Source organism: Diceros bicornis, chromosome 4, assembly GCF_020826845.1.
Source record: "Diceros bicornis minor isolate mBicDic1 chromosome 4, mDicBic1.mat.cur, whole genome shotgun sequence".
NCBI lineage: Eukaryota > Metazoa > Chordata > Mammalia > Perissodactyla > Rhinocerotidae > Diceros > Diceros bicornis.
In genome coordinates, this window is record NC_080743.1 from 14,810,970 (window position 1) to 14,827,879 (window position 16,910).

The 16,910-nt window shown below is 40.0% G+C and overlaps 1 protein-coding gene across 1 annotated transcript in view; it reads left to right on the forward strand.

The window, feature by feature from the left end:
- Positions 1-16,910, forward strand: part of AK5 (adenylate kinase 5) — a 228,669-nt gene that overhangs the window by 88,843 nt on the left and 122,916 nt on the right. The gene's annotated exons all lie outside the window — the stretch shown is intronic.

Genomic DNA, 16,910 nt, shown 5'->3' on the forward strand with positions numbered 1-16,910 from the left:
GCAGGGTTAGTTTCTTCTGAGACTTCTCTCCTTGGCCTGCAGATGGCCACCTTCTCTGGGTCTTCACGTGGTCTTCCTTTTGTGTCATCTGTGTCCTAATCTCCATTTCTTACAGGGACCAGTCATATTGGAATAGGGGTCAGCCATAAGACCTCATTTTAACTTAATTACCTCTTTAAAGACCCTAACTCTAAGTGCAGTCCTAGTCTGAGGTACTGTGGGTTAAGGACTTCAACATATGAATTTTAGGGGGACACAATTCAGCCCATAACACCTATTACAGCAGCCAAGATGAGATTTAGGCTGAATTGAGAGCCTGCCCACAAGGCCATCCGACCATGGCCCCCGCCCTGCGCTGTGCACAGCACCAGTGTCAAGTCCTGTCCTCTGGCAGGACATCAGTCATACCTCTCTGGAGAAACTGATGGGCCCCGATGAAATGCTTTCTGACATTTGAGAGGTCTCTCGGCAAAATGGCCTCATTCATAAATATGCCTGGTCGACCAAAAAGATTTTTGAGGAAAGCTTCCAGAATGAAAGTGGGTGCAATACGAACCTGGAAAACATGGAAATATGCAGGAAATGAGAGAAAACATTAATAACCTTCTAGTTACATCTTCAGAGTGATAGGAGAAAATAGTGTCGCCACAGAACAGGAGCAGGATGCATGAAAGAGCATTAATTATTTAATGGAAAATAGTGATACAATATTATTGGGAGATCATAACAATAGGAGGTGGAAAGTGGTATAAGAGAGAAAGCCTAAAATTGAGAAATCAAGAAATAGCAGTAAAAGTATATTATTTATCATGACAATAACTTCCAGATGAAACAGCTAAAATAAAAATGTGTTTTGCCTGCAGGAGAGAGTAGAGTGCTATTTCTCATTAAGCCTTTCAATAACATATTCTTTTTCTTTTTAACTCTGTGGATGTATGACTTTGGTGTAATTATTCTTAAATTAACAAAAAGACTTGGAATAGTCATAATCTTGCTTATATACTAGCCAGGTTCCTAGCAATATGTGTAGATTAATTTATATAAATCAATCAATATTAATTATCTTTGAGACTTTTAGTAAGCCCAATAAATTATTTTAGGCTCTGTAGAGGAATATAGAGAATTGCAAGACAGTCCATTCCTTCCATGAGTCTGTGGTTCATTCAGGATGACAATGTTGTAAGGCAGCATATCCAAATACTAAACAAGAGTGACAGACTGGTAATATCTCAGGACTTCAGAGAGGAGATGATATGCCGTGGGCTTCAGTTCATGGAGAGGGGTTAGAGTTGAGTTCACGGAGAGGGGGTAGAGTTGAGTTCACGGAGAGGGGGTAGAGCTGAGTTCACGGAGAGGGGGTAGAGCTGAGTTCACGGAGAGGGGGTAGAGTTGAGTTCACGGAGAGGGGGTAGAGTTGAGTGTTAAGAAGAACATGTGAGTAAGTGGAAGAGCCTGGAGGACTTTCCAGTGGAGATCACAGGAAGTACATGGGAACAGAGGCAGGCAGCTAGGAAGTGATTGTGAGGTAGAGAGTGTCTTAGTGTGCTAGGGCTGCCATAACAGAATACCATAGCCTGGGTGGCTTAAATGACAGAAATTTGTTTTCTCATAGTTTTGGAGGCTACCAGTCCAAGATCAAGGTGTCAGCAGGTTTGGTTTCTTCTGAGACCTCTCTCTTGGCTTGTAAATGGCCACCTTCTCACTTTGTTTTCACATGATCATCCCTCGGTTTGTGCTGTCTGTGTCCTAATCTCCTCTTCTTTTTTTTTTTTTTTTGCTGGGAAAGATTCCCTCTGAGCTACCATCTGTTGCCAATCTTCCTCTCTCTCTCTTTTTTTTATCCTCCCCAAAGCCCCAGTACATTGTTGTATATTCTAGTTGTAGGTCCTTCTAGTTCTTCTATGTGAGCCACCACCACAGCATTGCCACTGACAGATGAGTGGTGTAGTTCCACGCCCAGGAACCGAACCCAGGCTGCCAAAGCAGAGCACACTGAACTTTAACCACTAGGCCATCAGGGCTGGCTCTAATCTCCTTTTCTTATGAGGACATCAGTCATTTTGGATTAGAGCCCACCCTAATGACCCCATTTTAACTTAATTACCTCTTTAAAGGCCCTATCTCTCGCTATAGTCACTTCTAAGGCACTGGGGGTTAGGATTTCAACATATGAATTTAGGGGACACAATTCAGCTGACACTGGGTAGTAAACCAGCATGGCAGCAGCATAAGATTTATATTGAAAAAAGGAGGGTGGAGTGAGAATAATTATGAAAGGGCAGTCTGGAGAGGCCGTGCCAAGTGTAGACTTTATTTCGTAGGAAATAATAAGTCCCTGAATTTTGGAGCAAGATCGGCCTGGTGGTGGTATGAGGGACGCTGTGACCAAGAGACCAGACCAGAGGTCGGCAAAGAATTAAGCAATTATTGTGATATTCCTACTATGAGATGAGAGCAATTTTAACTATAGTAATGGCAGTGGCCATGGAAAGGAAGGATATTAGAATGTTAAAGATGGAAAAACTTAGGTATTCATAATATTTTCACCTCCAAGGAACTTTAAAAATTATTTTATCCTAATTCTTACTGGAAATTTCTAGAACGTCATTGCAGCCAATCAGAGCCTTTGATCAGCATTTGCTAACCTCTGTTACTTTACTAAGTCAACAAGACCAAGCAAAGAAACTCAAGGTTTTAGTTGGCTTTTAGAGCATCTTTGTGGATAGAAGTACAGTCATGTGCTGCATAATGACATTTCGATCAACAACAGACCACATATACAACGGTGGTCCCATAAAATTAGTACCATGTAACTAGGTGTGTAATAGGTTATACTATCTAAGTTTGTGTAAGTACACTCTATGATGTTTGCACAATGTCGAAATCACCTAACAACACATTTCTCAGAATATATCCCCGTCGTTAAGTGACACATAACTACAATTTCCATTAGGCATTCTGAAATGTAAAATACCTAGAAAAGTAACTTGTTGATGCTTATCATTGCTTTCTGAGACCCCAGGGAGACTCCCAAGTTGGAAACCACTTACTGGACCCAGAACGTCTCCATTTATAGATGAAGAAACTTGACCAGACGCATCTCAAATCACATTTCAAGTTATTAGCAGAATGGAGCCAGAACAAGCCTCCTGCATCTTGTTCAAAATTACTTACATTCTGCTGAGAATTAACAGGACCTGATGTCTAACTAGTAGCACTTTTAGGGAACAACTCAGTCTCTTGAAAAGCAAATAATGATCCCCTCATTTATCTTTCACTTATGACTGGATTTTCCATCATGAAAAGTTTGCTTAAAGCAAGATAAACCATTATTTCTGGGTTAAAACTGTCTGCTAAAACCACCACCTGGGTACTTTCTTCTAATATTGATTTCTCAGCTATTTATTTTCTTATTATCCTGCTATTTTAAACAAGAACAAGCATTACTGCTTCTTGATCTATTATGACGTAATGGCACAATAACAACCACATTGTTTAAACGTTCCATTGTCATGCACATATATATAAATGGGACTTTAGCAGACTCAAGGTTTGAATATCACTTATTCCACTCCATGACATTTTTTTTCTTCCATAGCTCTGCAAACAGAATATCACAAGTGTTGGGCATTCATTGCTGATTCAGACCAGCCTCAAAGGTCTCCGTAGTGACATACATACTTTATGTTATCAGTCAAGCTGCTAGATTAACAGATGGCTGTCATTAAACAGAAGGAAAGTGAAACAACAGTCACAGACGCTCTGTCCCTGTTAAATGCTACATTTAGGGAGCAAAGGAATATGTATACTCCCTTCTGAATTATCATCACCCCAATCATGCCCCCTCTCTCTGTCAGTAAGCTGTTCTCAGCATTCAGGCAGAGCCTGTGCTGCCAAATCTTTAACATCTCAGAGTACCCCAAAATCCATGTAAAATATTCTGGACCTTACCTTTTTTTGTCACATTAAGCATTCCTCATGTATGGGAAACTATGATAATTTAGAATGAAATGTGGGAGAAATACTTTTAAAATCTTGTCAGCTACATAAAATCTGACATTTAAGAGAAGTATTATGCTCTACTGAAAACAAAGTGTGGGAAGGATGAGATCTATTTAAAAAAAGAAGATTGATTACAGCCTTGAACTTCCTCTACTTGGCCAAAAGGAGAATGCGATGTGGCAAGTCCTTTCTGGTGGGGTGACTGGAAGAGCTGCTGTTTCACTGGACAGGCTGAGTCACAGACCACAAATTAAGGAAGCAAATTCAGAGTATCAGGGTATGTGGAGGAGAGTAGAAGAGGCAAAGTGGAGGACTGGATGAAGAGGAGCTAGCTCATGGAAGGAGAACTAGAAGGCTTCATGATAACCAAATAACGAATTAAGGATCTGTAAAACTTATGGCATTGATTACAGTACCTGATTTCTTTGACTGAACGAAAGCCTGAATTGCAAGGGACCGTCGTGGGGGCGCTGCGATGTATTTGAGCTCCATAGCCTAAGGATGCTTTTCTGAGGTTTGCAGAGGGCGACTGCGGATGACTTTGACATGACACACTATTGGTGAAAGTCAAGACCACATCTGCCTGAGAGAAGAAAATGGTGGAGATGGGGAAGGAATAGTAACATTCAATTTTAAAACATGTAGGAAAGATATTTGCAAATCCTCGTTCCAAACGCTGGGAAAGAAAGTGGATAAATCTATGGCTACCGCAGAAGGGTTTCTGGGCCTCATTGATAGGAAAGAAGAAAGGAGAAAAAGTAGCATTGTCTGGGGCACAGAGGTTGCCTGGCACAGCAGAAATACCGAATTACATAAGTAAAGCACAGAAAAGTGACAGGAGGGTCTAGAGAGAAGAGAGAAGAAAACTTCGCAAAAGAGGAAGATAGAGGAAATTAAGACAATTTTAGCTTTTTAAAGAAATTGACAGTGTGATTACTAATGAATTTTGGAATTGAGGAGGTAAAATAATTGCAAATTATTACTATTTTAACAAATTGTTATTATTTTGAAAACACAGTTTCTCTAAAATTCCTTTTTAGAAGAGTATGGTTTACCTGGCCAGCAGACTTCAAGCATGGGTCTGCATGAGTGCAGGAGTAGGAAGGACCTCAGCTGGACACTCAAAGTCTGCTTTAACTCTGTGATTCGATGATTTGGGGAAGTATCACCAGCTATAAAGGATAATTAGCTGTTCGATAGCACACTTCCAGAATGTTAAGTTCATTCTGTTCTTGTCTGACTATCATACCCAGTTACAATCAGTTATGCTTAATTTCATAAAAAAGCTACTTTGATGTAGCACAGTCTCTAAAGTGTGAATGCCTATACCACGCATTCATCTATAATTGTTCATAATTGCAGTATTTGTCATGGTTTATAAAACAAAGCTGTGGAAGTTTTGACCAGAGCACCTTTCACTACGTGAAACTTAGATTTTGGCAGACTACTGTATACATCTTGGGTGGCCTCATGATTGGTATCAGTAAACACTTGATAAAACTGTTAACTTGGATTCTTAGGTGAGAGTGGAGAAACCCATTTCAGCTCAGAGCGTGTGAAGCTAAGAGCCTTCTACACAGAGTGACAAACCCAGACCACTTGTGATGAGTAAAGAAAAAAAGTCAATGGAAATAAACACTGGACCAGGGAGATGATCAAAATCACCAATCCATCCAAAAAATAAGAAAGCTTTTATTTCAGTTTTGAAAGAATGTGAGCAATAAAGACAAATCTCAAAAGGGTTTTTAAAAGTTCTTAAATAAGATTTTTGTTCTATTTACTTTACATCCATTACAGTACATGATTTCTTAGGTTTAAGGATGAGGACGTTTTAAAGAAGTGAGGATAATAAAGAAAGGCAGAGTGAAGCCTGAATAAGGATACTTAAAAAGTACATGTTCAATCACTTTAGAAGAACAAGAGATTATTTTTATCTATGTATTTTAAAGAAGCTCTAGAAATTTTTGGTTAGTGTATTTACTTGAAAGCTGCTTTATCAAACTTTTTTATAAAAATAACACATGGGCACATTTTATCTTGGGTTGGCTTCTGTAACAGCACAGCCACTGAGGGTCTATTGAGGGAGTGCTTTCAGAAGACACATGCCATGGAGGGAGGGTCGCAGGAGAGGGCAGGGGATGAAGGCCGACACCAGTAAAGGGTTTCAGGAGCAGCCCAGCCCCAGCCTGATCTCACCAGCAGCTCCATAGAGGGAATTGCACAGAGATGGCCCAGGGGGCGGGGGCTGCTCCCAGGTTGCACTCATCAGCCAAGAGCAGTCCTCCAGAAAAGGGTCGGGGGTGAGCTGTTAGCAGCCAACATTCACAACAGCTGGGGTTGGTGTCCCTACCTGGTATATATATTTGTATCTCTCAGCACCTTCTTCATGTAAAAACGTCCTCAGGCTACTGATGTCACACAGTGTCTGTCCATAGCAGATGATTAATTAATAGATAATGGGTGAATGAACACATGGATAAATGCTACAGAAAAGAGGCTGAAGTACCAGATAGTAATAATAACTAGCATTTATAAAACAGTTGCCATGTGCAGACACCATGCATGGATTATTTTTGTCAGGTAGGAACTGTTGCTACCCCATTTTGCACCGCTAGAAACTGAGATGGGTACATTTTCCAGAGCCACATGGCCGGTATGATATGAGAACCCACACTCTTAACCTCTTCATTATACCAAATGCTCAGAAATGAGGAAGGTAAGATAAATGAGGAAAACCAAATATTGGAAACCACTGATCCTGGTCGTTTATTGCTTCATAGAGTGACTTTGATTTCCTTTTAGAAAATGGAATTAACAGCTGCATCTCCCTCCATCTAAAAGGACAGATTGTAGACTCCAAGATCGTCCTTGAATAAAGGTTAGAAATTCTGGAATCCTTGGATCCTGCAGAGTGGTTGAAACATCTGGAAGATTCCCAGTCTTTGTCTCTGCTATATGATAGATTAACCAGTGAATATGCACATATATAATCATACATTCTAAATTAGTTGTTTATGTTTAGGCCTGGGTGTAGTTAAAAATACACTGTGAATATTATTGGAAGGCATGAGATTAAAATGGATGTTATTTTTCAGCCTTCCTCCAAGGCGCAAGTTTCCAAACTCAAAATCTCATGAATCTTATGGGAAAAAAGCCTCTAACACATTTGGGGTCTTTCTAATGAGTTGCTTCGCTCTTCTTCAGAGTAATTACTGGTTTGCCCTGTGTCATATATGAGATAAGTGACTTGATTATGCCAAATCCCTCTGTAATTCGCTTCATGTATTAAGGAAAAATTTTAAATAACGCATTTTAAGTGAATACTAATGTTACCTTAAAGTGAGATAAGTATCTGGCTACTTATACATCTTTAAAAATTATGTATCTGAATTTTCAAAAGAGAACGTATATTGATTTCTCTTCAATACGTGCCCAAGGGATTGTGTTCAGCCTCTGGGCTCTCATCCAGCTGTGTTAATCACAACTGGGCGAATACAGAACCCAAATCTGCAGGTTCATAATAATGGTTCTGACTCTCCTGACAAGACAGCTAAGTAGGTCATGACTTTATGCCAAAAGGAAATGGCCTTTTAGTGGCCAAAGGATTGTTTTTTATAGTCCGCAGAAACCCGTTATAGCAATCTAGTATTAATGTCATTGCTATAGTTTCTTGTTCCAAATTCGCCACTTTGCCCACAATCTCCCATTTTGCCTTTCCAGCCAAGAAACAGTGCTGGGATTTCTTTTTAAATATTTTAAAATTCAGGAAAGCATTCTATGATACTACGGTTATTACCAGATTTCAGGGTTAAACACAAATCTAGCCTAGTTCTTAGGGCATGACTTTTGTAATACGTTACACTTCTTTTTGAGGCAGAACCATTGAAATAAGAATTCGTTTGTTTATTCATTTATTCACTTGCAGAGCACCTCCTCTAGGTTAATGACTGTGCTTGGTCCAAAAGAGATTGTGGACAAGTGAAAGTGAGGCACAGGTTGGGGTGACGTTGTTATCGTGGCTTTTATTTCCTTTATCAATGTTATAATGGTATTTATAAAATAAATGTGAACCAGGGAGATTTTTAAAAAGCAGAGGCAATGATGAGACCTAGGAGGTTGTCAGAAAGAGATGTAAATCATTTTGGACTTAAGAGAATTGATCCCGTTTTAAATGCTTCCAGAAAATGTGATTCTACACTGACAACCATTTGCCACTCCCCCCAAATAGTCATCGCTACCACTCTTTGAGACTTACTATGTGCCGAGCTCTACGGTAATGATAGATTCTCTTACCTAACCCTTTCAGCAACCCACAACCACATGACGTAGGCACTATGGTTATCACGTTTTTGTGGATGAGGAAAGAGGCTGAGAGCATCAGTAACTCCTCTGAGGTGACACATCTAGTACTGGTTGGACTAGGATTTGAATCCCAGTGGTCTAGTTCGAGAGTCTCGCTCTACATTGTATCACTTCCCTTTAGTGCTACCTGCCGTCAAAGCAAAACAATTCATTGTTGACATTGAGAAACCTAATTCTCCAGCCAGATAAAAAATAGTGTAGATCTGGCTCTGTGTTTTCTGATTCATAAATTGTTGTCAGATAAAGAAGAATAACTTTACTAGATCTGGTGGGGCAGCCATAAACCCAGACGAGGACATTTATGAGTCGTGAATATTTTGGGCTCAAATGCCCTCTCTTTTATAACATTTTCTTTAATCCTCAATCCCACCCAATCCCACCCACCCTACACATCCTTCTGAATCCCCCTTCCCTCTCTGAGACCAATTAATTCTCCTTTCTCCTCTGATCTCCTGCTGTACATTTCTGTATAGCTCTGTGACAGCCCTTATTCTGTATGAATGTTAGAGTTCAAGTGAATGTCCCCATCACTGGACTGTGAACTGTTTAAGGGCAAGAGTCCTGTTTTACTGAGCACTGAACCTCCAGTGCGTGGCATACAGTAGGTGCACAAGAAGTGGGATTGTTTTGTTTGTTTGTTTGGGGTTTTTTTGTGAGGAAGATTGGCCCCTGAGCTAACATCTGTGCCCATCTTCCTCTATTTTATATATGGGATGCCGCCATTGCAGGGCTTGATGAGCGGTACATAGGTCCGAGCCTGGGATCCGAACCTGCGAAACCCCGGGCCGCCGAAGCGGAGTTCGCGAACTTAACCACTACACCACCGGGCCGGCCCCAAGTGTTTTTTAATGAATGAATTAACAAAAGTTTCCACACTCAATAGTGTCGCTTTCTCACTCACCTTTAATGGAAGTTCCTACTTGAACAGGGAGAGGACATTCATAAGAGAGAAAAACACAATTCTCTCTATTCTATTCTGTGATACTAGAGTAAAACATCTCTGTATACTATACCCACAGAAAATGTTAGGTACTCAGTAAATGCTTATTGAGTACATGGAAACCAACCGTGAGAACCTCCTAATGAGCTTGCAAATTCAAGAATTTACTAGGGAATAGAGAAACCGATTGTGACTCACAGCTTTTAAGAGACATAGGACCTAAGAATACTCACAACAAGTGACCTTTAAATCTAAAGTCCCCTGAATAATACTCCCCTCATCCACTGTTGGGGGGAAAAAGGTAAATATGAGGGCCCTCCTCTCCCCTAACTGTTGCTGCAATGAAGGATTGCAGTTGAAGGAAAGAAGAAAGAAGATCAGAGACATCCTGGCAGAGTTCTGAGCATGGCACTGGTCCCCCATGCTTCTGGGGAAATGGTGGATTCTCTTCTTTAGGATGAGGGCAGAGCTTTGTGTGGCAGCAAAGGGGTCTTGTGGGGTGTGATAGATTTTCTAGATGTCCTGCAAAGTCACCTTGTCTTTTTGTAAAAGCTGACGTACTGCCTTTGCACTTGTGTGATCAAAGCTGCTTCATTCTATAAGCCTGAAGGTTGGATTTGAAATTGGCATGAATTTTGTTTTTCTCAGGCTCAGCCTTTTACCCTGAGGATCCTAACAGATTCTTGTTGGCTTTGTCTCCTTTGACCTGTCCTATGTGTACCAAGTGGAACGTTGTCTATAACCTTTTGGATGAGCCTATTGCTTTGCAAATACTATGCACTCTTTATACCTTAGGTAAGCTTACCAACTCCGATCCCCTTCAGGAGGAAGTTCGCCATGCCCCTGGTTGCAGGGGTAAAAATATAAAGAGAAGTAGACGTGGCTTGAGGCAGCATGGAGGCTAATTGGCTTTCCAGATGCAATGCTCACTTTGTCCTTGAGTGAAGTCACACCTTTGTAGAACAGAACCTCTGATTACTGATGTCTTTAGGAGGCTAGGAAAGATTTCTTCTAGGATCTCCAGTATACCTGAAAACAAAAAAGATACAGGAATAATTTAAAAAAATAACTTCAAACAAACAAAAAAAGTGATGGAGAAGGTGCAGCCAGGACACACATGGATGAGTTTCCATGGGATGAGATAGAGGCATATCCTGCATCTGTGTCCCCTGACTCACTCTCCTTCCTCTCTAGCCACCCCCCTCAACTACCGCCTGAAAGATCCATCAATGCCACACTTACTCAACAGAATCAACCCAGGACTACACTTGACTCTGAATTTGCTGAGTGCATTGTTGGTTGAGTGATACATGGCCAATATAATTATTTTTCTAAATAATTCACTTCAAAATTCAACAAATAAAATGTAGATATTGCTTATGGATGACAAGTAATCTCTTTTTCTACATGTTGCTTCTAGTCAAAAATCTAATCAATTTAGCAGAGGAATAAGAGGAGTAATCATCCTCATGGTTGAAGCAGTTAAATCCACATAAAGACTTAGCCTCAGAAGCATTTAAAGGGATGTTTTTATCTATTTGTATATTAATTTCCTTCCTCTGCCCATGGACTAAATATAAATCCCATTATTACAAATCAGATTTCCATTCTCATAATTTTCTTTTTCCTTCTGGCTTCATTTATATATTTCCTAAAACCTGGGGCAAAATTGCTCAGTTATCCACAGGGCTCAATGGCTAGTAAGTTGTTACACAAGCTCCATTCTGTTTCCATTCTTTAATTACTTTTTAACATCAAGCCTGTCATAGCCATCTTGCTAATAAGTTAATTATTCTGAAACAAAGACAAAAGCAAAGTTTGTTTTTTTTTGGGAACTTGATACAAACAACATTATCACAAAGTGCTAGACCTGGATGAGTGAGTAAAGGAAAAAACGAGGATGGTTGTTTAAATGACTCTGAATTTGGAAATGACCTTAAAGCTAAAAATGGAGAGGAAAAAGAAATGAATGTGGGATAACTAAGAACATAGGATTTGTTCTTCTCAGACTTAAAATAGCTTAGTTCTTAAGAGCACAAGCATCGCAGTCAGACAGGCCTGAGTTACTATGCAAGCCCTGTTCCTCACCAGTTGTGTGACCTTAAGTAAGAACTCACCATTCTCAGCCAACTATTTCCTTGAGGACTGATATCTTGGGTTGTTCTGGGCGTTAATTGAGATGTTTGCAAAGTACTTTGCCTATTGCCCAGAGTATAGAAAGTGCTCAATAAATGATAAGTACTGTTACGTACATGGGCTCACCTGTCACATTCCTGTGTGCACAGCCCAGCACACACTCACTATATGCACATGCCCAGGGATTTCTGGTAGAGGAAGCAGCTATCAGATCAAAAACCCCAAGAAGGGCTTCAAATAACTTCAGTAAGCAAAACGGGGCATCACCCCATCCCTTCTCAGACGGTGAATCCCAAGATCTTAAGGCACTCTAATTTTCTTCAAAGAATCTATGCCTTTCACACCTTCATTTCTTTTACTGCTGTTCCCTCTTGCCTTTCCTTTCCTTTCTTCATTTTGCTTAGTCTCACTTGTTCAGAACTTGACTCATGAATCAGCTTCCCCAAGAAGTCTCTCTGACCATCCCCTAACCCCACACTGCCCACCCACCTGCCCAGCCCCAGCACCCAGGGCACCCCATGTACACCCCATCACAGCCCTTCCCACATGGAACTGTTATTAGTGATTGACTTGTCAGTCTCTGAACATAGTCCTTAAACTCCATGAGGACAGAGATACTGCCATATTTGACTGAATTAAATTAACTTCCCCAAAGTCATACTTCGTGTCCACATCTCCAATAAGGGGAAACATTAACATGATTCTTCTAACAGCTATTTTATTATCCAGAATGATTGTTGACTATTCCAATAAAATACGTTTTCATAAATATTAAACGCTATCCTAAAGAAGTTTGTAAAAGAGAAAACCAATCTCTCAATACTGGGAACATAGAATGTATGTATTAACTAAAAAGGAATTTGATTTAAAATTTGGACCCTTTTTCTACTTGTTAGTGATGTGTTTCATCGCGACGTCCTGTGTTCACATGGCAAATACATTTCCCTTAGTTTTTCATTTTCTAAGCTGATCTCTTTGATTCTCGTTGATCTCCACTGAATCTCCCACGTAATTATGAACTGACATATTTGACCAGGGTAGTTAAAGTCAACACTGCTGGAGAGAAAATTTAACAAAATAAAAGAATGAAACATCTCAACTAAGAGAAAAAAAAAATAAAAGGGAAAAAAAAATAAATAAATAAAAGAAAACAGAATGATGAGCTTCCCAGGGCCTAAATTATCCTCTAGTCTCACATCTGGCGCTCAGGCAGCGCAGCGGTTTTTCAGGCTCCAGGGTACCACTTAGGGCTCTGTAGCAGGAGACGCTTGAGCCCTGGAGAGAATGGAGCCTGTAATTAGGAAAGGTACCAAAAGACACGAGGCTGAATTTTGACCTCTGAGACAAACTAGTTTCTGTACTTTGGAAGCTTTCTTGGCAAATGTTTAAGTTTTTATCCCACCACTTTGTAGTTTTATAAAGTCTCAGATTGCTGAAATGCTAGGAGGAGAGAAGAAGAAGAGAAAATAGGAAGGGAAAGGGTATTTTAATTAGTTGAATTTTCTGGTTAATTCAGTTTGACGAGTATTTATTGTCTAACTGCAGGGCTCAGAACTTTGCTAGGTGCAGTGGAGAAAAAATAGAAATGAGATTCTTGTCTACAGTGAGTATATCGTGTCTTTTCTTCTCCATTTTCTTCTTTTAATCTTTCTTCATCAAGTCTTTTCAGAATATTTTAGTCCTTGTTGGTGCCTTAATAATTACAGAAAAGCTAACACGATTTAATCTCCCCTCCATTTATCTTTAGTGCCCAGCACACGCCTGGCACAGAGTAGGTGCCAATACATCTTTACTGACTTGAATTGCATCTTGTAGGCAGTTTAAAAGATTGGATAGAATCCATGGTGATCCCAAGATATAGTCTAAAGCTTTATTTATTTGACAAAATCCATTATATCAACCTATTTGCTGGGCTACAGATCTATTTCTTAATTCACTTTTAAGTGAGAAGCAATGCACCATGTAGTAATATCATCTTAAAAAATAGTAAATCCCTCTGTCATCTGCTAAATAGGGGTTTATTTCAGCTGCCTCCATTAGAGTAGATATACCTTTTGTGTGCTTTGTGCAGCAAGTTGATTTTGTTTTACTTTTTTTTCCCAGCTTTATTGAGGTATAATTGACGTATAACATTGTGTAAGTTTAAGGTGCACAATGTGATGATTTGATACATGTACATATTGCAAAGTGATTACCCCAATGAGGTTAGTTAACACATCTGTCACCTCACATAATTATAATCTGTGTGTGTGGTGACAACATTTAAGATCTATTCTGTTAGCAACTTCCAAGTATATAATATGGTATCGTTAACTATAGTCACTGTGCTGAATATCAGATCCCCACAACTTATTCATTTTGTAACTGAAAGTCTGTACCCTTTGACCGACATCTCCCCGTTTCCCCCACCTCCTGGCCCCTGGCAACCACCATTCTACTCTCTGTTTGTATGAGTTTAGCTTTTTTTTTTTAGATTCCACATGCAGCAACTTAATTTTTGACATGTCCTGTGATAGCGCCCACAGATCAGTGAGCAGAATATTGGGCACTTGATGTCTGTTCACGATCTGGACACTGGTCAGATTGAGGATGTCTGCTCCAGGGCTCTACCTGAGCCTGCAAAATTTAAATAATCAGCTACTGCAGACACCCACCCTTCAGCTCAAGAATTGTTCCAGACCCTAGTTCCCACCACTGATTTGAATTCTTTACACTTTGGCCTTTCTCTCTCATGACCTAAGAGTGTCACCTAAGACCTACCCTTTCCCTTCTTATTGGGGGTAGCCTGGTTTTGGATCCACCATCTTCTAATGAGACAACCAACACAAGGAGCTCTGGGAAAGGAGTCTGGAATGCTGCCTCTCAGTCAAAGGCAGAGCTGAAGCCCTGGCTGTGAGGTAGAGAGGAACAGCTAAGCCAGGCAAGGCCTCGGGTGCTGGTGGATGGAGCCCTGAGGCGGAACCAAAGCAGTTCTACAGGAGGTGTCAGACCAGAGATGAGCTCATGTCACAAATCTATGCTCCAACTCCAGAGAGGCTCTTAGAGGAAGAGTAGGCCTACTCTTTCTTTGATTTCTGAGGGGGGATTGAGTGGTGATGAGAAGAGAAAAACAGAATCCATGCTGGATGACTTCAGTCCTCTCACCAAACTAAAAGGCAGAGTTGTTTGCAGAGAGAAGTTTTAGAAGGCTGCCGTGGAGGGTGCAACTAGAGTCAACAGTAGACAAAGAGGATTCTGGAGTAGCAGCCAGCTTCCCTGTGAAATTGATAGCATTAAGCTAAAGACTCCCAGAGAGAGCTCTATTTGGAGTTAGGAAGTCACCTGCCTCTTACCGTCAACTTTGCCTGTTCTTGCCACTTCTGATGCCCCTGGCTGGCCTGCAAGGACGTTCTGCCAACAGCCACAGCCACGATGTACAGGGTACGTGCATCATACAGAGAAATAAAATCACCTACTCTGGCCTCAAAATGAAGAAAAAGATCAAGAATATTTGAGTATATTGCATCTGGACCTCGCTTGGCTTGGCCTCTGAGGATTCTTCGGGGGCTGTCCTGACAGTACTCCTAAAAGCCCTGATTTGTTCTGCAAGTGCCCAGCTAAGATCTAAGGCTGCCCCTTGGAGCTGAGAGCTGACCATGACAGCGTTGGTGGGTGGTGGGCCTCACAGTTTGATGTAGACAGATGAATCTGGATCCTGGCTTGACTGCCTACATGACCGGGGAAAGATTATTTAATCTTTGAGGCGCTCAGTTTTTGAATGGAGATAATGATACCCCTTTTTAATAATATTGTAGGGGTTGAATGATGAGAGTGTATAAAGAAAACTAGCAATGCATGGCACACAATAGATGCTCAAAAAATGGTAACAGAACCTGGGGCTTTACTTGGCGCCCTTTCGTTGTTGAGTACTGATGAAGATTCTGAAAAATGTCCTCTGGGCTAGTGTAGTAACAGTAATTAAAATTATCTCAATTTAGCTTTCTTTTCTAGGTTTCTATAGAATAAGATAAGTCAGTCATTATTACATTGTTAAGGTTTCAAGTTCAGGAAGAAATTTTTTCTTAGAACGTTTCATAACCTTTGCAGCAGTTTTCTCTGGAATCTTTTTATTGTGTTGAGTTTTTCCCAATAAAATTTTCTAGATGCTGTCTATAATCTGAATATCTAGTGAAATAAAGATTCTGTACAAAAAGCTGAGAAAAGAAGAGTCTTTTGTTAAGATATCTACAGCTTTCTAGTGTTCCGTACTCATCATTTTGTATACCAATCATGTCTATTTTTATATCTATCTTCTTTCACGTTTAACCCTCATTTTATTCTGTTAAGAAATATGTTCTATACATCTCAGTTCAGCAGGGCCATACCACAGGAATTCTGCTCATCAAAATATGGAGTTGATTTGGCTTTCTCAGACAGAATATTGCCGCTACCCACCTCCCACCAAATCCACTTAGGTGTTTCTGTATCAAATTTTAGGATTAATTATGAAGGCTTAGAGACATGGTTCTGCAGAATAATATAAACTGTCGTTACTCCATCACTGGTAACTACAGATTTCACTCCGGTTACCACAAGTTTTTAAATTATTACTATTTTAGTGAAATCTCCAATTTTTGTTGGAGAAAAACAAAGTCACTGTAAAGAGAACACCAACCAATCAATCATTTAGAGGGAAGTCTCTAAACATATAAGAGAAAATTTGAAGGGCCAGTTTCTTGCATGTTGAGGAATCTCCAGTAGCAAATGATAAAAGCCATTGGTGGAGAGCACGCTTAATTGAAATTCTTTGCAGGAAACCAGGGAGAAGTAAAAAATTCAAGAAGCTGGTTTGATGCTCAGAGAATGATGCTTATGGGATATATAAAACTGAGGCAATACTAATAACAGAGCCAATTTATTTCCTCCTCAAATGATGAAGCAGAGAAAAAATGGGAGATAGACCTAAGTTTAATGAAAGGTGGGATCTGGAAAGAGAGATTGACCTGGTATCCTTCCTTTTGATTCCATTTAGGATATTAATAGACCTAACATTCCTGGCTAGCAGAGGTAAGAATGCATAAAACTCTGTCTCCATGGAGAAGACTTGGGCAGCCTGTGGCAGCCTGAAAATCAGGGCCAAAAAAAAAAACAAAAACAAAAACTCATTTCTGCCATTAAAAACACAAACCATCATTGTCGTTTTCCCCTCAGATGGTGCCTAATTTTACTCCCTCTACTATAATTTCCTTTCCTAATCTAGATATATTTTGTATGATTTTGAAAGCTGGTACAACATTTGTTATTCAAATTAAAACATGTGTTGTGAGTGAAATAGGGAATTTGGTAAGCATCTCATTTTGAAATTTCCAGTTGATCTCTGCAGCCCTCTTACATTAAATGACGTAAAACAGATTATGCAGACCGTGTCCTCTGTGAGTTCTTTCCCTCAGAGTAAGAAAAGAGTTTTGTTAAGATTGCTAGGCATTAAATA